We start from the raw sequence: 23,984 nt of genomic DNA, 5'->3' as shown, positions 1-23,984 counted from the left end.
TAATATTGTTACGTGTTAGGGTTCGAAGGATTTGGAGAGAAAGACCTGCTGACTCTTTTCAAGACTTTATTCACTAGCACTAGGTCCAACACAAAGCACTAGGTTTAAACACTAAGCACTAAGTTCAACCACTAAGCACTCACGATGTCCTCAGTCGTAGCCAATGTCGTAGGTTTCGCTGGTACCACTCTTGATCACTAGTTTTCACTCTTGAAGTCGCCTCGAAGATCGCTCAAACTGAACTGTACTCGTTCGCCTCGCTACGGCTATTTATATCGGCCGAGACGAGGCCCAGACCATTCTGGAAAGTTCGCGCATGTACACGGTTTTCGAGACTATACTTCTATATAGTTCCACAGTTGCTCCTCTAACGCCATCTAGTATTGAGTAGAGAGTTTCATGCGGTCTCTGTCTCTGCGTGGTTTCAATGGTTGCCGCTAGATGGCGCTAGTTTCTTTGTGTCCGTAACACTACTCCCCTCTTAGAGATGCTCGTCCCGAGCATCGTTGTTACTGCCATGGTAACGCGCCAAACGGTCTATGTGTACCACTTTGAATGTCCCTCTTGGTTGCTTTTGAATCCTGTAAGTCACATCATTCAGTCGGGTAACCACTTTGTATGGACCCTCCCACTTGGTCTGCAACTTTGGAGATTTCCCTTTCCGGCGGGTCGGGTTATGCAGCCACACCAGTGACCCTTCCTTGAAGCCGCTCGTGTTCGATTTCCGGTCGTATCTGGTTTTCATGTTCTCGCTTGACTGTAACCCATTTTCCCGAACCAAGGCGTGTATATAGTGCAATTTTTCCCTTAAATCGCTGACATAGTCTTGTACGGTATTTGGTCCCTCCGGTGCCTCTCCAGTCAATAGGTCCACTGGTATTCGTAATTCTCTACCGTAATTGACATACGCCGGGGTAGCTTTTATGCTCTCATGCTCGGCGGTTCGGTACGACAGAAGGAAGAGCGGTATATACTTGTCCCAATCTTTTTGTTTGTCGTCTACCAATTTCGCCAAATGCCTCTCAAGGGTCTGGTTAAATCTCTCAACCATTCCATCAGACTGTGGATGGTACGCGGTGGTCCTCGTCTTATGCATGCCCAAAATTCTGCACACTTCCTGGAATACTTGCGATTCGAAGTTCCTGCCCTGATCAGAATGGATTTCTAGAGGCACACCAAAGCGACATATCACTTCTTCGACTAACTTAGAAGCGACTGTTGTAGCTTCTTGGTTTGGTATGGCGAACACTTCGGGCCATTTGGTGAAGTAGTCCATGACGACCATAAAATACTTGTTTCCCGATTCCGTTACAGGAAATGGCCCCGCTACGTCAACTGCAATTCGTTCCCACGGTGCACCGACGTTATACAACCGCAGATTCCCACGGCTCCTGGTCTGTGGTCCTTTTACAGCAGCGCAAGTAGTACATTTGCGGCACCAATCCTGTACATCATCTCGACAATGCAACCAGTAGAATCGTTCTCGCACTTTTGTTAACGTCCTCTTGACACCTAGATGACCTCCTGATACGCCATCATGTATTTCACGGAGAACATCTGGTACTCTCGTTCTTGGGACAATTATCTGAAGGTGGAACTCTCTGCCGTTAGTCTTCTCCCATTTCCGGTAGAGTATTCCGTTTTGAAGTATCAGACTGTCCCATTGAGCCCAGTACGCCTTAGTGACAGCGCCAGTGGGTGCAACCTCACTCCAGATTGGCTTTACGTCACCCCGTTTCTTCCATGTGATGATGTGCCGAAGGTCGTCATCTCTTTCTTGAGCTTCCCTCATAGCATCACTCTCCCAGATACCCAAAGGACTTGTTCTTGTTAGCTTTAATGTTACTTCATTAGAATCCTGCTTAACACAATGTTTGCAGACTTCCGAACACTGCCTTCGTGAGAGTGCGTCGGCATTCCCATACAATTTCCCGCTGCGGTGTTTCGTCTTGAAGTCATACTCCTGATCCCGGGCAGGAGGTGAAGCCCTTTCCTTCTTCAGCTCCTCTATTTGATCCTCTATCCTTTTCATCCGTGCTATCTGGGTCTTCTTCTGCGGACAGTTGAGCTGAAGATGGCCCCTCTCGCCACACTTGTAGCACATGACTCCAGAACTTTTCTTCGTAGGAGCCTTAACTACCTTGAATTCCTCAGAAACCTCGCGGATCTTATGCCGTATGTCATGGCGAACAGCCTCGACCTCCAAAGCATGCGCCAATGCTTCCTTTAACGATGTATGGTGACGAAGCCTCACTGCAGCTCTGACCTCCAGGTCTTTGATTCCGTCGACAAATGCTTGAACAATATTCGTGTCTACCATCTCGGTGTCTGCTCCTGGGTGTGACTTCCTAACGAGTTTTTCGATTTCCAACGCCCATTGTTGTAGTCCTTCTCCTGGGCGTTGAACTCTGTCGCGCAGTTGGGCACGGAACACGTGCTCCAGATGTCGATCCCCGTATCGGGATTCAAGTGCCTCCATCAAGTCTTGGAACCCATTTTCCGTATGTGGCAGTGCTTCCAGAACCGACAAAGCTTGCCCCCTGAGCGCAACAGTGAGAGCGGTCAGGCATTGTTCTTCCGTCCATCCGTTGGCAGTAGCAACAGTCTGGAATTGTCGACGATAAGCGTTCCACGAAGTAGTGCCGTCGTATGGAGGCACTTTCACTTTTGCTCCTTGCCCCACTCCGGTCGTTCCACTAGACATCGCAATTCTCATGGTTTCAAGGCGTACTACTCTCTTCTGTAGTTCAGCGAGGCCGGTTTTCACATTTTCAAGATCCAATCCTAACCCGGTAACTCGTTCTTCCACTACGTCGACATCTTTTCGAAGCTTAGTCACCGCGTCACTAACATCTTTTATAGCCCAAAGCGTTTTTTCTTGGAGCTCTTTTTGTTGCTCTTGTAATTCTTGCAAAGCACCACGAATTTCAGCCTTTTGTTGCTCTTGTGATTCTTGCAAAGCACCACGAATTTCAGCCTTTTGTTGCTCTTGTGATTCTTGCAAAGCACCACGAATTTCAGCCTTTTGTTGCTCTTGTGATTCTTGCAAAGCACGAATTTCAGCTTTTTGTTGCTCTTGTGATTCTTGCAAAGCACCACGAATTTCAGCCTTTTGTTGCTCTTGTGATTCTTGCAAAGCACGAATTTCAGCCCTTTGCAGCTCCATTAATTTAATTAAACTTCCTAATTGAAAAGCCACTTGAGAGTCTGTAGAAGTTACGGTGTCACTGGTGGGCGTGGTAAGGTGGGCGGGTCCGGTGGGCGGGGCTTGGCCCACGCTGGGCGGAGCTTGGTCCCCAGTGGGTGTGGCCTCCGCAGCTCGCTGTGCCCTTGTCCTGACGCCCCCCTTAACGTCTTCTCTCGGAGTCAATGGCATCTCCAAATCTCACTTCCGACACCAGTTGTTACGTGATAGGGTTCGAAGGATTTGGAGAGAAAGACCTGCTGACTCTTTTCAAGACTTTATTCACTAGCACTAGGTCCAACACAAAGCACTAGGTTTAAACACTAAGCACTAAGTTCAACCACTAAGCACTCACGATGTCCTCAGTCGTAGCCAATGTCGTAGGTTTCGCTGGTACCACTCTTGATCACTAGTTTTCACTCTTGAAGTCGCCTCGAAGATCGCTCAAACTGAACTGTACTCGTTCGCCTCGCTACGGCTATTTATATCGGCCGAGACGAGGCCCAGACCATTCTGGAAAGTTCGCGCATGTACACGGTTTTCGAGACTATACTTCTATATAGTTCCACAGTTGCTCCTCTAACGCCATCTAGTATTGAGTAGAGAGTTTCATGCGGTCTCTGTCTCTGCGTGGTTTCAATGGTTGCCGCTAGATGGCGCTAGTTTCTTTGTGTCCGTAACAATATATTTATTATATATAACTCAGATATATAACTAACATATCATTTTTAGAAACAATATAATCAAATATTTAAATACTTTAATTCCATTAACTAAGATAAATATGTCACACAAACATTTAAATTGTTAAAGTTCATTTTGGTATATACATTTATAGTTATATATCATAAATGAATAACTTTTATATTCGATAATCATCCAAAGAAAAGCGATGGGTTTAATAAACTTTAACAGATTATGAAAAGAAAGCCATCGATTGATATTGAAGACGTCAATAATTGTAATTTCAATAACAATGATTCTATTGTACAACGAATAACAGAAAAGTTTCTCAAGACATTTTTGTAATAAAAACAACGTTTAAAATTGCTGAGGTCAATTCAGCTTCAAGCAAAAACCTGGTTTGATTAACTTTTTATCTTCGTTTCTCTCATTGAGACTACTCAATGACTACATTGTTAATAACATCTCAAATGTCGATTTTAAGGCAAATGGTGAAAATGTTAAGTAATTATAATATTATAAAACTTACTTGTCCGTCCGTCCATTACATAGCTTTATTTTGGACTATAATAGTTAGAAGCTTTAAATTTTCACACTGTGTGTATGTAGCGCTACGCTTGACATAATAATGACAATAAAAAAATAAGACAAAGTAAAAAGTTACATTGGATCTAATCCATACCGAAAGGTATATTATTTTTACGGGCGGTTAACTTAATATTCAAACAAATATTTAGTGCTGTGTGGCTACGGCACTAAAGAATTTAGCCACCCCCTCTCTTCCCGTGGGTGTCGTAAGAGGCGACTAAGGGATAACAAGGTTCCACAACCACATTGGAACTTAAGAAGCCGACCGATGGCGGGATGGCCATCCGACTGCTGGCTTTGAGATACACAGGCCGAAGACGGGCGGCAGCGTCTTCGGTGCGACAAAGCCAGTACTGCGGTCACCAACCCGCCTGCCCAGCGTGGTGACTATGGGCAAGACACATGAGTTCGCGTTATTTTTGGCGTAAGCTTGTGGAGGCCTATGTCCAGCAGTGGACTGTATAGGCTGTAATGATGATGAAATATTTATTCTTGAATATTGTTAAGTTAATATTTTTATTAATGAATAACAACTTTAACTTGACCGGTTTTTTAGCCCCGAAGGTGCCTCTAAGGAAAATTACTAAACTTCATAATCTTAAAAAATTCTAGAGAGTATTAACAGTCAATACAAATCATAAAGTATTTTATCAGTGATTTCATGAATTATGTTTGGTAAATGCAAATCTTTTAAATTAACATTCTAATTTGCTAAAAACTAAAATATAATTGTCAATAAATATTAAAAGATAAATATATTTTGTATATTCATTGAAACTGGTCATCACGGAATGTAAAATAAAGAATACCTACAGGTTATATTTGCACATTTTATTTAGTTTCAGAAATGTAATATTTATGAGAACTGCCAAAATATATTACCATCACGATAAAGATATATTCACCTGTTCTCTTGAGTAAAAACATTAGGCATTGAGTCATATTGCTATCATTGTTTCCTTTACCGTTAAACTTATGAGAGATAATAAAATTTCAACAATTAAATATTGCAACCTGTTGATAGATATCCTCCTTTAAAAATACTGGAAAAATTGTTATAGCAAACGTTAAGCGTTTAGCACAATTGCTGCTGCTACTACTAATATAAAAAGATTAAGCAAAAGGTTATTCCGAAAAATAATCATAATTTATAATAAAAATTTTTATTTCATAAAATATTTCTCTTGAGATTATGGCAGTGAATCTCTATTTACTGTGAATATTTTAAGCGTTAATTACACCAATGAATTAACTAACAACGCATACTGAGAAATAAAATAAATAAATGTATATATTAAACTAGCATAACATTTATTTTAACAAAAAGATCTATATGACTTAACTTATATGAATATATACTAAAAAACTATATTTTACTTAATTTAAAATCTAATATATAAAATATTCGTGTCACAATGTTACCATACTCCTCCGAAACGGCTGGACCAATTTTTATGAAATTTTGTGTGCATATCGGGTAGGTCTGAGAGTTGGCCAACATCTATTTTTCATACTACAAAGTTATAGGGGGGGGGGGGGGATTAAAGGGGCTAATAACATATATGACAAAACAACGTTTACGGGGTCAGCTAGTATGTATATAATAATAATAATATTCAACAAAGCCGTATGACTAACCATGACGCTGAGAGCTACTTTTTCAAAAGCATAAAAGGTTGAGTTTAATCCCATTTCGGTCGGCGGCGTACGAGCGACAGCGCTTTTCCATTACACGTCGACTACAAGTATATCGACGTTTTATAAGACTCTCAGAAGGAATACAATAATCGTAACATTCACTTATACAGTCAATTTGCTTAAGTGGAAATATGTAACTTACTAGATAAAATACATAATTTATTTGTTCTCATAATTACCAGTAGAGGCCAATCTGTATATAATTTTAGCGTGATGCTATTCAAATAATCCAATTAGTTTTGTCTTTAGCAGCAATAAAATTGAATGAAAAGAATTTCTCAAAGATAACTATATAGTATGCTATCTTTGGAAAAAATATTTAATTCTAAGTCTTAGAATTGTGAATAGAAATCCAAGCGAGAAACATTTTCAATTGGAAATCGAAGATCTAACAAGAATTACGAACTGTTAAGTTTCCTTTGGGAAACACCTATTATGATGAGTATTCTCAAGAGACTAATAAGGGGCCATTCCCCTTAATTAGAAGATTCCTATATTTCACAGGTATGTAATGATTGATTTCTTCTACTGGTGAAAGAAAGAACAGCCTATTAATAAATACACTAATTATAATAAAAAGCAGCATAAGAAACTGCAAAAGGAAGTTGTTTGAGAATTTCGACGTGCAAAAGCGGGACAACACTTAGTGTGAGGTAGCGAACAAGATATGTTTTTTTTGGTTCGTTTTATTATTATTATTTATATTGTACTTTTTAAGGTGTAACAAATTTTAATGTGTAAGATTATTGCTTATGTTTAAATATTCATATATATATATATTTTTTAAGATAAGAAAAAATACGAGTGTGCTTTAAACCATACGACTGAAGTAAAACTTCGTAAAAACGCAACTCTCTCTCTCTTTCTCTTTCTGTCTTCACTAACTTATATCTCCCTCTCAACTTCCGTTCGCCTCGCCCGATCACAGTTTTCGTGACACTCTCGTCACGCATTCACTAGCATACTCCTCAAGTTAAGCATGCGTAAAGAAGTTTTACTTCAAAATTTGTTGTTGCAAAAAATCGGAAAAAAATTTACTTAAGACCAGCTTTTATAAATCATGCACACTGCTTGTACTACACTAGAATGTATTAAAACTGTTTTTATAATCTGTTTCAGAATATTAAAAGATTTATTGATTGAATTTCAAAAAAACCGTTTGTCGCACTTCGATTGACGAGAGATGAAGAGAGTGGATTCTGTCTTGGTCGAATCAGCGTAGCGGTACAACACGGAAACACGTTCTTCATATCACGCGAACACTACTGCATAAATGTTTTATTAGTAATTTGACTGCACCTAATTATTACATTAACGCACGATAAAACGACGTTTTTATCTTCTACTAGCTGACTCCGCAAACTTTGTCTTGCCGCTAAACGCTATTTAAAAATAGGGGTTGGCGGTAGAAGGGTGAAAATTTAGGGTTGTATGTATTTTTTAACGCCAAATTATAATAAAATAAAAAATAAATATTTTACTAAAAAAAAAAAAATTAGCGGTGGACTACACTTAACATTTAGGGCGATAAAAAATAGATGTTGTTCGATTCTCAGACCTACCCAATATGCACACAAAATTTCATGAGAATCGGTCAAGCCGTTTCGGGGGAGTTTAACTACAAACACCGCGACACGAGAATTTTATATGTTTATTAGATTTACATATTTTATTCACCTGCCTAACCAGCTCGATTTTCGAAGTTAATTAAGCGAGTCTTACGTATGTTGTAATACTAATAAAGATATGTTATTAAAATCACTATATGCAATAATCTCGATGACTTTTACCTACGTTTATTCAAAGTAATTTCCGTGTTGCATTATTTTCTCATAATATTTCAATAAAGCAAAAAATGTCTGAGAACATCTCGAGGTAATAAAATGCGCTGTAAAACGACCACAAGATTCATAACGGAACAGATAAAACCGGAAATCAGTTTTAGGTAATAAAAATATTATTTGAGATGTAATTAATTATGATTTCTTGAATCTTGCAAGACAAAATTAAATTAACGATATTTTGCAACTGGAAATATAATATATTATGACTGCAAAAGGTTTGACATATGTATGTGAACCTGTTTGTCTATATTTTATTTTTATTTGTTTAATAATGTTTTATTTTTTATCAAGTTCATGTTAATACAATGAAACCTTATTTTATTAATGATTTAAATATAATACAAAATTTGACAAATCGATTAGCGAAAGACTGGTGCCCAAAAAGGTGTAAAATACCTGTACTAAAAGTCACCAGGTACCACCCCCCCCCTCAAGTTAGGAATACAGAATTATGTATTATATAGTATATATATAATATGCATCTATTCTCTATTGTCCTTAAGGTATGCAAAACCTAACACTTTGTAAATAATTATTTTTTTGCTACAGCTATTTAAAAACTTTTGTAAAGTGAATGATATATGGTTGGAATCATAATATGCTAATAATATTCTTATCGAATACTGAGTCATGCGGTTCAACAACTTTAAATTGTCATTACATTAAAAAAAAACTTGATTTACCGGTCAAATCCTGTGAAATATTAATAAAATTAACACAAGATTAATATTAAATTAGAAGATAGCGACATTCTCGCGAAGCGATAATAGTGATTCGATGAGATTTCCTATAAAACAGAAATGTCAGTAAAAAGCCCAATCGAAAAAAGTGGTTTATGTCAATAATTAATCGCATCTTATAATTTATAATTTCTATTGCAAGCATATGCTCACTTTTTACATCAGCATACTGAACGCCACACCAAATTATAGTGATTTCCCATGGAAACAAATTATACATACAGCCATTGCAAAAAGTACCTGTATGTGTATATAAAGAGTTGAGTGGATACAAGTTTCCTAATTAGATAGCGTCGAGATAGCCCTCTCCAGCTCAATCATCCGATCATCTAGCCGAGCACGTACTTATAACTATCATCATTCCATTTAAATCTATGTCGAGAACTTTATTACAGGGAATGCATTCATTATACAGGAATTTAGATACCCTATTTGGATGCGCACCCTCGCTCACACCTTATTCGTTCACTCCATGGACCAGAGCGTAAGAAACCCATATGAAAAAAAAAAACAAATAGAAAAAGAATGCCAGTAGGAGGTATTTACACATTCGCCTAATTATACGATCTCTGTGTTGTAATGAAAAAAAAAAGTTAGAAGAGCGCGCAAGCCTGCACGACATCTTGACAGCTAAGTTCTTTTATGGTAATACGTTTCTTAAAAGGTTTGACGGTCTTAAAAAAATATGAAGTAGTTCATATACTAAATAGAATAAATCTTAACACGAACTAAATTTACGTAAGTAGAGGAACAAAAATTAAATTCGATTTGAAATTAAAAGTGAATAGGATTATCCATTTAGGAATGTAAAGATTTTCATAATATGAAAATTCTAGTACAGTCCAATCCGATTAGATCGTGTTTTAACTAACATATACAACGGACAGCAAAACGCAAATCCATTTCAAATACAAGAGATTATTCCCATGTATAAAAATTCCGAGTTTAATAAATGAAACTTTTCGTAAAAATATTGGAATCAATCAAAAAGTTTTTCAACTTAAACGTAACGTGAAATTTAGTTATACATGTTTTTAGAATTTAAATTTGATAGTAAGAATTTAATTTAAAGTGGTTAAATCAATATTAATCATGATTTAATTATATTCCGCTACCATTCCATAAAAACTTGCCAGTAGATTCAAGGCCGGCCGTTTATAAAAAACTAAAACCCGAAATAGCTAAGTCAAAACAAGCCGTTTTGTTTACCATTGAGTTAAGCAGCCATGATCTATTGTAAGATCTTGGTGCTGCTATTAATTTTTATATTCAAGAAAATAAGCATCATTTCACAAGTGAAATCACAGAATATAAAAGCTTTTTGAATTTTTTTTTTTCTTTCGTTGTTAGTTTTTTTTTTTTTTGTTTCTTTTTGTTGGTCAGCAGGAATTCGACTAGCATAAATGTAAAAAATTGCACTTTTTAATGAGCGTTGTGGTGTAAAATAGATTTAATAATTCGGTTTATTAGTAATTTCGATTAGTTAAAATTTTAATTGCCATCTAGATCTTTTTTCTTTTTATTAGAACGACATCTGTATACTAAAGAAGAAAAATATACTATAAATATTACAACTATAAAGGCTCTATAAAGGTAATAAAATTCTTTATTTTAGAGGAAGACGCTGCCAACACCACGTACAACTCATCATTCCGTCAACATCAGTCCGTCCGTCTGTAACAATTTTTCATTTTTAAAACCGTAAGAGGTAGATATTTAAACTTCTTAGAATATATATACGTTTTACGCAGTTTATAAAAACATGTAACATAAATTAATAAACTTAAAATTTTAATATTTATTAGGAAACGTTTTTCGGCATGCATCAGTAATATATGACGCGTTAGAACTACGATCACAGCCCTTTTTTTTTTTTTTTTTTTTTTTATGTGGGGAAAATCCATCATGGATACCCTCCAGCGCGGGGGCGCCAGAGGGTTATGTCAGACTCCTACTGACTAAAAACCACCACGTGTTAGCAGTCATCCGCCTGGGTGGGGCGAGAGGGGTCGCGCTAGCATTCGCCACCTCGCCTCAGCGGTAGGCCCGGACAAAGCTTCCGGGCCCCGGAATGATGGTGGGGTGGCCTCGCTCACAACAAGGCCACCCCCAGACGTATGGGGTCGTGTCGTCCGGCCGGCCGAAGTCCCCCGACTATCGGCCGCCGACCCCACTATTACGAGGGGGGGAGGAGGTGGGCAAACCGCCTTCTCCTTGCCCCCGTACGTCTGCGCCGGAGTGGGCCAGCAGAGGCGTCTTCCTCTCTGGCCCGCTCCGCGGTCTCCTTCTGCGTCATTACCTCTTCGCAGAAGGAGACCACCGCCTGCCACGATCTCTCGCTGTCGAGCATGGCCTTTACGACACTCGGCAGCGAGAGATCCCGTCCGATAACCGCTGAAAGCGTGCGCCGCTGCGGTTCCCAAGTGGCGCACGCCTCCAGCGTGTGGAGCGCCGTATCTTCTGGCGCTCCACACTCGTGGCAGGCTGGAGTCGCCTCCCGTCTCGCGATTTGGTGCAGGTACTTACCGAAGCACCCATGTCCGGAAAGCACCTGCACCAGACGGAAGGTCAGCGGCCCGAACCGCCGCCTCACCCACTTCCGGAGGACCGGCTTCACTGCGTCCACCGTCCACTGCCCGGGGACTGGCGAAGCCAAGTCCTCCGTCCACCGCCGCAACAGGGTGTCCTGCGCCAGCCTCTGCATGCGTGCGAGCTCCTCCCACGTAGGAGACTCCCCCCGGGATCTCCTCGCCGCCACAAAATGATATGTTTCGGCGAGGATCTCCGCCTGCAGTTCCCAGGGGGGATCGCCGGCCAGCACGCACGCCGCCGTCCAGGACACCGTCCGGTAACCGCGTATCGCCCTCGTCGCGATGACCCGCTGCGGCCGTCGCAGCTGGATTTTGTTGGCGCGACCGAGGGCGTCCGCCCAGATGGGTGCCCCGTACATGGCCATACTCCGGATGACCCCGGAGTACAGCCGACGGCAATGGGCACTCGGACCACCCACGTTCGGCAGCAGCCTTCCCAGTGAGGCGGCGGCTTTCACGACTCTTGGGGCTAGCTCTGCAAAATGAGCCCCAAAAGCCCACCTCCCGAACGATCACAGCCCTAACTTAAGGCCATTGCGCTGACGGTTGCGGGTTCGATCCCCGCACATTGCATACGTTTGTATTGGCCACACAAATTTGGTCCGTGGTCTGAACGTTAGTGTAAGTGTATTGTGTGTTTCCGGACCGCCGACACATTAGTGAATCCTAGGGGGATCCTCTAAGTAAAATAAATATAAATTAACAAAAGATAGTGTTAGTTTGAGGAAACAATAATAGTCAATGTAATAAAAATAATTTTTAATTATGTATTCTAATATTTATTTTAACTTATTTTTTTATGGAAATAAATTATCTCATACTGTTAAAGATTTTGATTTTAATTCTGCAGTATGTAACAAGTTTTAATATTAAATTAGCATCGACAAATAAGTAATAAGATAATTTAATAATCTTTATTGCAGACAAAACCCCTATTTTACACTGATTGTAATACAGCTTAATTTCCTAGATATCCTCAGACGACACGTGTTTAAGCAAATAAACTCCCATCGAGCAACGTTTTTTGCTATAAACACAAATACACTTTGTTTAATTCAGGACTTAAACGATAGAATTGTCAATTGTCACCGTATCGTCACATTTTAGTTAACGCTGCTTCCAATGAATGGAAGACAAAAACCGCCAGTCATTCATAACATCTTTATTCTTTGGTTTCTTTTCTGAAGAATGGCCGCGGGCATTCAAGGCAAGAAGCGTCATAAAAAGAGGCCGAGAGCCCCTTCAAGTTACGGCTAAAAACCTGGGTGTACCTGACAATATTTCAAAAAATTGTAATTTGAATAAAATGTAACATTCCACAGACAGATTGAAATGCCATATTTCTACTGATTACACGTTTACGTAGCAATAAAATCGGTACAAATGTATATATGAAAATATAGAATGAACTAACTAATATATATATATATATATATATAGAATGAACTTTGGATTTAATTCAAGCAACCTTAAGTTTGTCATAGCTTTTTACTTATGTATCATGCTATTACCATTACTTTTCGTTACGGTAAATTATACAGCTAATATTTTGTCGCCTCAAAACCTTCTAACGGAAGACTAATTTTTATATTTTTAATACCTGTATATATATATACATCACTTATTTTCGAGAAGTTTTAAGTCCATATTAATTTCTCAATTAAAAATACAAAGTCCAATATTAGAATCTAAGGAATGCCCTTTCTAAGAATTTCGTTAATTACTGATGATTGAAATTGTAATTACGTTTTTCTAAGTCCTTTCTTTAATAAGTGCCGACACCTGGCCTGCGACTTCTTAACGACCTCTTTTATGTCTAGTTACTGTTTAATTGTTTTAAAGCATTGCAAAGGCGAGAACATTTTTTCTTAATTACAGCGAGGGGTAGCATTTTCAATACATGTATATTTGTAATTTAAATTTTAAAAGTAAAATTAAGTAAAATTAGTCAAAATGGTAACTATTATTGTGGAAATAAGTTTGATATTGTCAATGTACTTTGCTTTTTTTTTCAGATTTTATGGTATGGCAGTATGCTACCAGTTTCTACCAATGATATTCGTATTGAATTATTTTTCCATCTACCGAGTACCTAATTAATTCACTCTGTTATCGAAGAGTCTTTGTAATCAAATCACACATTAATGTCCTAGTTGTAATTAACGTCAATTTTGTATAATAATTTTCTGTCATTTATACCTACCATCTCATTTGATATACCAATTGGGGTATGTGTTTTTAATTTAGGAACGTTTTAAAGCGTTTTTTTTTCGTTTGGCTCTAGTTATCAAATGCAAATCACCGGAGCTATGTAGATATAAAACTTAAGTACCATAATTCCATGTAAATATTCGAAGTAACTGTTTATAAATATATCACAACTCAACGACAAGAAATGCACTGACGCGAAAAATTTACTCCTAGTTCACTAAACAAACACGTTCTAATCAACATCATTAGCCGACATCTTCAAGCAATTACCTCTGCGCTTGGTTTCCCTTTTAATGCTTGAGATAAAATGTTGTAGATATTAATTACTTGAATGTAAATGTCAGGGAATTACAGTTTTTTAAATACCTTTGCATAAGATTTCCTAAATAAATAATGTTTTCATTTAATTTGTAATTTTTAATGTTTTTTATCTTAACCTATTTTCAATTCGGTTCAATAATAAATTATGAATATGTATTATTTAAGGATCACTTTGTTGTCCGTCTGTCTGTCAAGACCCTTTTTTCTTAGGAACGCGTAGAGGTATCAAGCTGAAATTCATATCAAAAGTCTACTGTCTTTTGGAGCTGCGAAAAAATCAAACTTCTAAGCCAAAGTAATCAAAAGATACAGCCCATTATATATGCCGCAAATTTTCGACACTCACAAAGTAATCAAAACCTACAGGGTACTTCCCGTGAACTCAGTATCTTGAAATTTGGTACGAAGCAACGTCTTATATAGCACAGATAAAGAAACATTACGAAACGCATAAAAGTTTAGTTACATCATATAATAAATTTTTTTTAATAATTTTTGTACGTCGCGCACCGAGCGACCCCTCGATTCGCGAGTCTGACTCGCACATGGCCGGTTTTCTATTTCAATGGGAAGCGAATACATTATGAAACACTAAGAAAATTACAAAATATATACAGAAGGCGCTGTGGATTAAACTAATCCTTTGTTACCATTATGCAAAGATAAGACCTAACTCTACTAAAATTTATGAGCTAAAATTTTATTTAATCTACAAATTAAAGTTCTTATATACTAACCAACAACAGTTGAAACAAGTAACAAACTCCTCCATCTGTCTTTTTTTATAAGTAAATAAATCTTTAAAATTTCATATAATTTAATTATCTTAATATATATAAATCTCGTGTCACAATGTTTGTCCTCAATGGACTCCTAAACTACTTAACCGATTTTAGTCAAATTTGCACACCGTGTGCAGTTTGATCCAACTTAAAAGATAGGCTATATTTTATTTTGATATATTATGTTATTATTATATTTCAGAAAAAAATAAGGTGATACGAAGTTCGCCAGGTCAGCTAGTAATATATAAATATTAAGATAAATCGTGTAGTTACTTATTTCTGGTACCTTCCGTATGTCGTATCATGACGCTCCAGAGGCGTAAACAATTTGTGTAAACAGCTTGTAGAAAAATATTGACGAAAGACAAGAAAAATATAACACGTTTTTGCGGTCTATAGGTACTTGGATGTAAATTTACGGTTGCCTTATTATGTGAAGTCAGTATTATGATCGACAGAAACGGAAAATGTACACAAAAACAAATTTTCATACATCTTAAACACAACTATTTATTTGATTAAATTATTTTGAATAAAATTCGATAACCTTGTATTATATCTTATCAACATTTATTATATATTATTTATCTAGATAAGTTAACCATAATAATGGTAAACAAAAAACTTTCTTACCCTCTTCCTAAGTGAACTAACATCAAACTATTCCTTTCATTAAGCATTCAATTACATCACTAATTAACGTATTCTTATACAAATACGAAAAACCTAGTCTTATTGAAATAAATAGTTAAGCTCTACTAATACAATTTTTTTTATTGAAAATTCTTCGTTTAAAAAGTTTTAATAGCTGATAAAAGTTACCATAACTGCGCAAGTTCGTAGATTTTTAATTTTTTGTTCTGAGAAGTTATTACGGTCTGTTCATTCTAGAGTTCCTATCAGGCACTTACAAATACAAACTTTCGATTTTAATTTTTAAAAATCTTATCTAAACAATAGAGTAAAGTAAATGATAACTCTAACACTTATAAATAGACTCTCAAATTAAAAATTGAATTTAAATTACATAATTTTCCTTCATAAAAGACATAAAATAATCTATAAAATCATGTTGCAATGACTTAACATACGAATTCTGTAGCCAAAAATACCTGGCCTGGTTGAAACAATAAGAGACAGTTAATTATTTGTATGTTATTTAATTTTTAGTGTGTTTTATTTTAATTTTTAGTAAGCATTTTATTTTTAGTAAGCGTAGATCCTATTCAGTCAGTATTTATTTCTTTCATTATGGTCAAAGCTTTCTTTTACAACGTCTTGTTCTATTAAGGGTTAAAAGCTAGTACTACAATCATTACATACGGAACGTCTGGTTTAACCGTTACTTCCACATTTCCGATGAAACGGACCTGTCTAATGCTACCAACTTCGCTAATCTGTCTTCCTAATAAAGTCTGATAGAAGAGTAAATATTGCTTTCTAAAATAAGAATACTTGTTGCAAACAAGTAAGAATCATTAAAATAATAAACAACAGTTATATAGATAGTTGTTTTCACTAAAATTCTCCATTTCAATCGCCCAGCGAAAGGAAGGATTTGTGACACGAGATTTGCATTAATTATTATAAGTTTAAGCTATTAAGGACTGCTTTAAATATACATATATTCAAGGAATAGTCTTTCTGTATTAAACTTAAGATGTTCTGCTCTGACATTGAAATTGTTTTGATAGAAAGCCTGTCACTAATCACAAAAATGAGTTAAACCAAGCGGTTCGTCTAGCTAGGTGTATAAAAACAAAAACGTATATACTTAAATAATGTACACTCTATTACTCATATTGACTTCACAGCTTGTTGCAAATTGCGTGGAATAGCTTTAAAATCGACTTTGGAATAGCTTTAAATTTAACTTTGTTTTACTTAAAACTATAATTGCTTAAAGATTTTTGTCTGTATTGATAACCATAACAATATTAACAAAAAAAAACAAGTGTAGTTTATTTTGTTTATTATTTACATTATTATGTACAGATGATTTATTTTATAACCTACTTTAATTCTATTCAACAGACGATATTGTTTATTTTAATACTCCAATTTTAGGACACGCAAAATAAACTTTATAATTTCTTTTCGTTTTGTGTTGATATATATATTCTTTTAATTTTAAATATGTTAAGAACAAAATAACGTTTAACTAATATTGGTATTGTCATGAAGTCGAAATGGCGAGATTAATACCTAAATTCTTTTTACGTTATAATTATGTACTCAATATAGTGACAAATTATATAAAATTAACCAAACATTTTATGAGATTAATTCTATCCGTTAATCGTGTTTTGTTCTGTTTCAAATAACATGTAAATATGTATAAGGAAGGTTTCATATGTGAGTCTCACTATTAATAGCAGATTTAATACTTTAGATAAAATACTGTAGATATAGTTATAGATCTAGACGTCCATAAAGAAAGCAGAAGCCATCAAGATTATTTTTTTCTTATCTCAGGATTCAGCAGTTCTATTAGTTTGGTTGGGTTGGAAAGCATGTTTCTTGAGTGACATTGTAGGCTGTATAACGTCAAGGAATGGTGAATATGAGTGACACAGTAGCCAGAAACCACGCGGGTGAAACCGCTCGAGACGTCTTGTTTTTGTGCTAATATTTAATCATAGTTCTGTTTCTTTGTAATCGTGTGTTTAATAACCTAAAAGACCATGACAGACAATCTAGACTGAACGTAAAGTAGGACGAGATGAACATAAATTAATATATTTTATCGCAATGAAGGTCAACTTAATTTAGAATAACTCGTATACACTATAGTTAAGTTATTAAAATTTATACTAAATTAATATTGATAGGTTGTTTTAGTATGTAAAATTATATATGAATATTTATTTGATTATTTCTAATTTGAATATGTTTGTATAAGTATAATGACAATTAATTAAGAAACAAAATTCATGAAAGCCATTACAGTTAATTGAACATATGTATCAAAATATATACATGATAAGATGTAATGTAATTACAAAAATATTTTAAAATATAATTGTATAATAACAAAATGCACGAGTTATGTGAACTCACTTTGGACCGTGAACAGAGGATTTGCTTAAAGTTTTATAAAATTCTTATGTCCTCCTCTCAAAGACAATTTGACAGATTCCGACTTATCCTACATTCGATATCCCTAAAACAATTTCATAATCAAACCTGTGTAATTTATCATCTAAATACATTCCGAATTTCGGTCACAATGTTTCTGTACGAATAATCTGAAGCAAAAAAAAGAATCTAATTTACCAATAGGAAAACAGCTGAAAAGTTCATACATTTTGGCGTAAATAAACAAAGCCAACGTAACGAAAGCCATGTGTGAATTTCTTTCAAACGAGCGATCGGAGTTTTTATTAAATTTAGAAGTTTAGTCTCGAACGAAAGAAATAATGTCGACGGCCTTGACGCCTAGGCGAAGAAAAGCGTTTTTATTAAAAAATTGAATTAAAAATTTGACGCCTTGAATTTTAGTTCTCAACTCATGAGAAATAGTGTAGCGATAAATATAAATACAGTAAAAGACGTTCGCTTTTGATATTTTTTATAATCATTAATCAAAAATAATTTTTAGTATTAGTAAATCCGCTGATTGTAAAATGTCATCTATAAACATAACATGTATGTATGTTATAATTTAATTAGACTACATGCACTTTAAAAGATAGATAAAACCACGCGAATCATCTAGTCGTTTTATTTGTAATCTGGTGCCAGAAATGAGTATCTAGGGATATTAAAAAACTTGAATATTCATACAAGACTCGAGCACAGCAGTTCTTTATATTTAAGCGTCTGTTATATTCTACTATCACTGAGATAATATACCGAACAATTTGAATAAAAAAGTTATATATAGAGAAGTTATTCGGCGGATAATTACAAATGCGGTATCAATTACCATGTATTTATGCAAAGAATTGCATGTGGAATCGCTCCACTTACATACGCCGAATACCTTGTAGGCACAATTACAAGTATAATTAATAGAAATATTTTCTAAACCAAAACGCATTATTTTGTATTTACTGGCTTATAAAAAATGAGCAAAACCCTATATCAAGAATATAAATTGCAATATGTATTTTTTTAATTAAGGTCATATGAAAATTTCGTAGGCAGATCTTGAAAAAAAAATGTTATGATGGTTGAGGTTTGGAAAGTGAAAAATTTTATACAGATACTAAGTACAAACTAGCAATATGCGCAAATAAAAATAATAGAAGTAGATATTTATTAGTATATCAAACAAAAATTTGGTCTTCCTAAAGTAATACGCTTATTTTTTACACAACTGGGTCGGCAAACTAGCGTACATCTCACCCGATGGTAAGCGATTACCGTTAATTATAGACACAAACCACAACATTTTCAACACTAGAAGCATCACAAGTGCATTGCCGACCCTACCCCTAATAACCTCCAGGAACTCTGGTCACCTTTCTCACCACAGGAACACAACATTGCTTGAAAGCTGTATTACTTAGCTGGGCTCTTCTGTTAGGTCGAGGTACTTGCCGTCGAGCTGCTTCAAATTTTAGGCAGGTTGTGTCCTGCTGTGCCTCACCTCAGTTAAAATTATTAAAAAAATATAAATTATTATACAAGTATCTTTTCTTTTAATCAATTTATCCTTGATATATATAACACATCTTTTATGAAATTCAAGAATTTTCAAATCTAACGCTAAGCAGTCCTAAGTAATTATGTATATGATTATAGTGATTAGTTCCCCTTAGTAATAAAAAATCTTATTTTTTTGCACTAAAATTGAGATATATAGAAACACTTTGTAAAGTGAAATGCTTCCAGTGCTTCAGTAACTCTATTTATTTTTAAAAAATCATTGCGAGATTGACTTAACCGGTTTTTATTCCATGGTGCAGGGCAGCGGCGCTGGTGCGTGGATTCAATTGTCATTCAATCGGGCCCATTGTACTCTTTGTCGGACTTGCCGGTCTGACCCTACACCATTCGACATGGGAGTGAATTTAAAAATATTATGTATTTTTATACACATAACATTAAACAAATTTGGAGAAATGATATCCTTAAAAGACGTGTTATGGTATTTAAAATGTAAAAAAAAATTATGTACTAACAAAAAAATTTACTGAGTATCAGAAATATAATCAAAATTCTGTGCTGAGCGAAATTCTGCGCTGATAAAACGCTATCGCGTTGGCACATGAAGTTTATTCAATATCATAAACTATTAAAAGAATCAATTTCGATAAACATTACATTAAAATTCTTAGTCTGGCGATAATATTCAATAACAGTAATGTCCTTTTTACCGTCCTATTTATAATGTGTGTATTATGCATATCAATTGAGACACTAAAAGAGAACCCCTGTTTAAATGAAAGGCCAGGTCACCGACACCACAATAGAACATTAAGTACAGGCAATACGAGGCGATAGTGTCCATAACTTGGCGTGAAGCTATGCATCTTTAATACTGACGTGCTCTAACTTTTATATTACAGATACTGCTCAGGCATAATATCTAGAAATAATAAAATAACAAATCTTTAAGTAAACATATCAATAAAAACTCGAAAACGGCTGGACCGAATCGCCTATTTTTAACCGACTTCCAAAAAAGGAGGAGGTTCTGAATTCAATTTTTTTTTATGTATATGTTACTTCAGAACTTTTGACTGGGTGAACCGATATCGAACAAAAAAAATTTAATCGAAAGGTGGTGCCTGTTATTTGGTCCCATTAAAATTTATTTGAGATCTAACATTATTAACAACTACATTTCGAGTTACATCTAATAATGCGTTTTTACTTGACTATTTTTTCGTCGACCTACGTTGTATTATACCGCATAGATTTTTAATGGGTGTACCAATTTTGATGATTTTTAATTTAATCGAAAGCTAATGTTTATCATGTGGTCACACTTAAATTTCATCGAGATCTGATTACAGCTTTTTGAGTAATCTTTGATAACGCGTATTACTTGACTATTTTTTCATCTATCTACGTTGTATTACTTGTCGATGTATTCGAAGTCGGTTTTTTTCGTTTGCGAGCAAATACAATTATTATTTTTAGGGCCTATTAATATTTTGTAAAGGTTCTTAAGAAATGAAAAGGTAGGGTAATTGTGGAGGAATATGAAAAATTCTAAAAATTTACGTATTTAAGCTACACACACGTTTGACAGTTTTTCGCAAGCTAGGACTGTGCTTGTTGGGTCAACTAGTATTCAAAAAATAGAAGACAAAATCAACTAAAACGCACAGTTCAGAGTACAAATGAAGAGAGGAAAACGTGTAGAAAAATACGAATATCTATAAAATATATATATATATATATTCTTTATTGCACTTTAAAAAAAATCATAATTTCAAGTCATTTTTACAAAAAATGTTGGCAAGGGCGAACTTATCTCTGTGACAGATCTCTACCAGTCTACCCATGGTGGTGAGAGAACATGTTATCGCGGGACTCATAAGCGCATTTGTGATAAAGTGAAAAAAAAAACTGAACAAAAAGTTAAAAAAATAATAAAAAAAAAGCCATATACTTATTTTGCTATACATATATACATTCCAAATTAGTGATATAAAATATATATATACTTAAATACATAAACAGTTACATGCATACATACCCGCATACATACAAATATAAGTTTAATATAAAAACTAATTACTAATATTATAAGCGGATGAGTTTTGAACGTTTCTTGCGTTTCAACGCGTTAATTCCAAGGTTCTTCGTTGTCAAGCGTCAGTATCGAATTTGAAAAATACTTTTAGTTAGGCAGCTAATTTGTGTATATTATAATTAGTATAGAACACAATATGCTGTGTGGTTACGGCAGTATTGAATATAGCCACTCCCTCTCTTCCCGTGGGTGGCGTAAGGGGTGACTAAGGGATAACACAGTTCCACTACCACCTTGGAACTTAAAAAGCCGACCGATGGCGGCATTACCATCCAACTGCTGGCTTTGAAATACACAGGCCGAAGACGAGCAGCAACGTCTTCGGTGCGAAAAAGCCAGCTCTGCAGTCACCAACCCGCCTGGCCAGCGTGGTGACTATGGGAAACACACATGAGTTCACGCCACTTTTGGTGCGAACTTATAGAGGTCCAGCAGTGGATTGCGATAGACTGAAGTGAGTGATAGAACACAAAACATATTCATATAATTACCATATTACAACATGTAGGTACTACGTTGATGACTTGAAAAAAAACTGGCAGAAACGTGTAAAAAAAAAATAGATACGATAATCACCTTTACTCTCGTTTATCTATCTATATTTTTTAATTTTACTTTTAATTTCGTTTTCACTAACTGATTAATTAATAACACTGATAAGCAATGTCTTAATAATGTAAATGTTAAATTGATCTAAAAGTTCTTTAATGATGGTCTCTATTATTCCCTTTTGACCTGATTGACCTGAAATTTTTAGGGGATAATACAAGCTCTTGCTTTTGACAGTAGTAGTTTAATGTCCTATTAACCTTTGATGGAATTTGCAATAACTTATTCCAATTCTATTTTTAAATATTTTTATTATTTAAGGCAACTAGCCTGTTTATTATAAAATTATTTTAGGTAACCTTACCCATACCGGCTTTATGTAAAATATACAATTATATCTTTAAAGAACACTATAAATAAAATAAAATGAAAAGTTCTGTTTTCAAATAAAAATTACTCAATGGATTGTAATTAGTACTTCTTCACTATCGACTTAGATTATCAAGAAGCACTTATATAGGTATGTTCTTAGTACATAACGTTAACTAACATTATCGTAAAATAACAGTATTCATTAACTGTCAACGCGCGTTGATATCGCAAGCACTTTAGTATTAGGAGATACCTAGTTCATTTTTAATTAACCTATTACAGTAGACTTGATTAACCAGACCTCAATTATACGGATATATGCAATTATCCGGAATATAAACCGCAACGATCATCGCTAATTTATAATTATAAATATGCAAGAAATGAGCTACAAGTATATGAAATAAATTAATTTTTTAAGATTTATTAAGGATATATTATAGATATTCACTTAGTCACTTCAGCCTAATACAGTCCACTGCTGGACATAGGCCTCCACAAGTTCGCGCCAAAAATGGAATGAACTCATGTGTTTTGCCCATAGTCACCACACTAGGCAAGGGGTTGGTGGCCGCAGGCCTGGCTTTCTTTATTGTAAATATTAAATGCATTTAATTAAATATAATTATTTTCGATTATCTATGTACCTTAAGATATAGATACATGTAAAAATGTTTTCACTGTATGTAAAAAAAAAGTATATTTTACAACTATTTAATTTATATAGACTAAGCATAATGAATCTTCCTAATATTTATTACTTCCGAAATAATATACGAAATCTTCTAAATAAATATACGTCGATATACGTCATTTTTACTAGGACTGCTTAAAACATTTGGAGTAATTATTTTAGCGACGTATTTTTAAAATAACAATGAAATAACGTTGTATTTATTGGTTTAAAATTTCTGCACGTTTGAGTAGGTATAATGTACAAACATAATTGCTTTTGTAATTTATTTATTAAGGTTTGATCAATAAGACTTACCTCATATACTTAATAATTTGATTTTAGACTAAATAACTAGGCTAATAAGATACGTTTATAATACCTAATCAATTCTTACAAAATTACATTTTTTATGAAAACCATTCAAATTTACCTTTTGTGTTCCGGTGAGAAAGATTTAAAATATAATACTACTAAAACGAGTGCATAAAAAAAGTCTAAGACATTTATTCCAACGTCCGAAAATGTGAATTTCATGATTCAACTTATTGTTAGACAATGTTTGCCGCCTTAAAATAAAACGTGCGTAATCTTATCTTTTCATTAAAGATAATAACCTGAACTCACCTGTCTCACCTCACAAAGTGCAACAATTGTAGGAAGTTAGCTCAGATGAACATACTTTTTAACATTAAAGCATGAAATACTCACCACTTTCAAAGGTGCAACAGGATCTGCCACTGGCGTGCACTCGATAACCTTATTTTTCACAAAATTAAAGACACAAAATTACGTTGAACAGTTGTTACTACAAAGCACAAATTTAACATCTAAAACTAAATTTAAAAATAAAAGCTACGTTTAAAACGAATGTTTACATGCATAATATCGACGTATACGTAAAGTTTAATAAATGATCGCACTCGACTCGATACGCTGTTCACGAGACGGTCGGCCGTTGGCCGTGCCGACGCAAGACTGTATCTGGAATCCCAACTCTCGCGAGCTTTCGTATTCGCCGGAGTAGGCATC

At 35.1% G+C, this 23,984-nt stretch overlaps 1 protein-coding gene across 1 annotated transcript in view; it reads right to left on the bottom strand.

Moving 5' to 3' along the window:
- Positions 1-23,928, bottom strand: part of LOC123659246 (extracellular sulfatase SULF-1 homolog) — a 139,636-nt gene extending 115,708 nt beyond the window's left edge. The window contains exon 1 of the mRNA XM_045594497.1: positions 23,664-23,928. The gene's annotated coding sequence lies outside the window, so the exon portion shown is untranslated. The remainder of the gene's footprint in view (positions 1-23,663) is intronic.
- Between the last annotated feature and the right edge of the window lie 56 nt (positions 23,929-23,984).

This window comes from Melitaea cinxia, chromosome 2 (assembly GCF_905220565.1).
Source record: "Melitaea cinxia chromosome 2, ilMelCinx1.1, whole genome shotgun sequence".
NCBI lineage: Eukaryota > Metazoa > Arthropoda > Insecta > Lepidoptera > Nymphalidae > Melitaea > Melitaea cinxia.
Note: the sequence above shows the minus strand (reverse complement) of the source record. Positions and strands in the feature narration are given on the sequence as shown.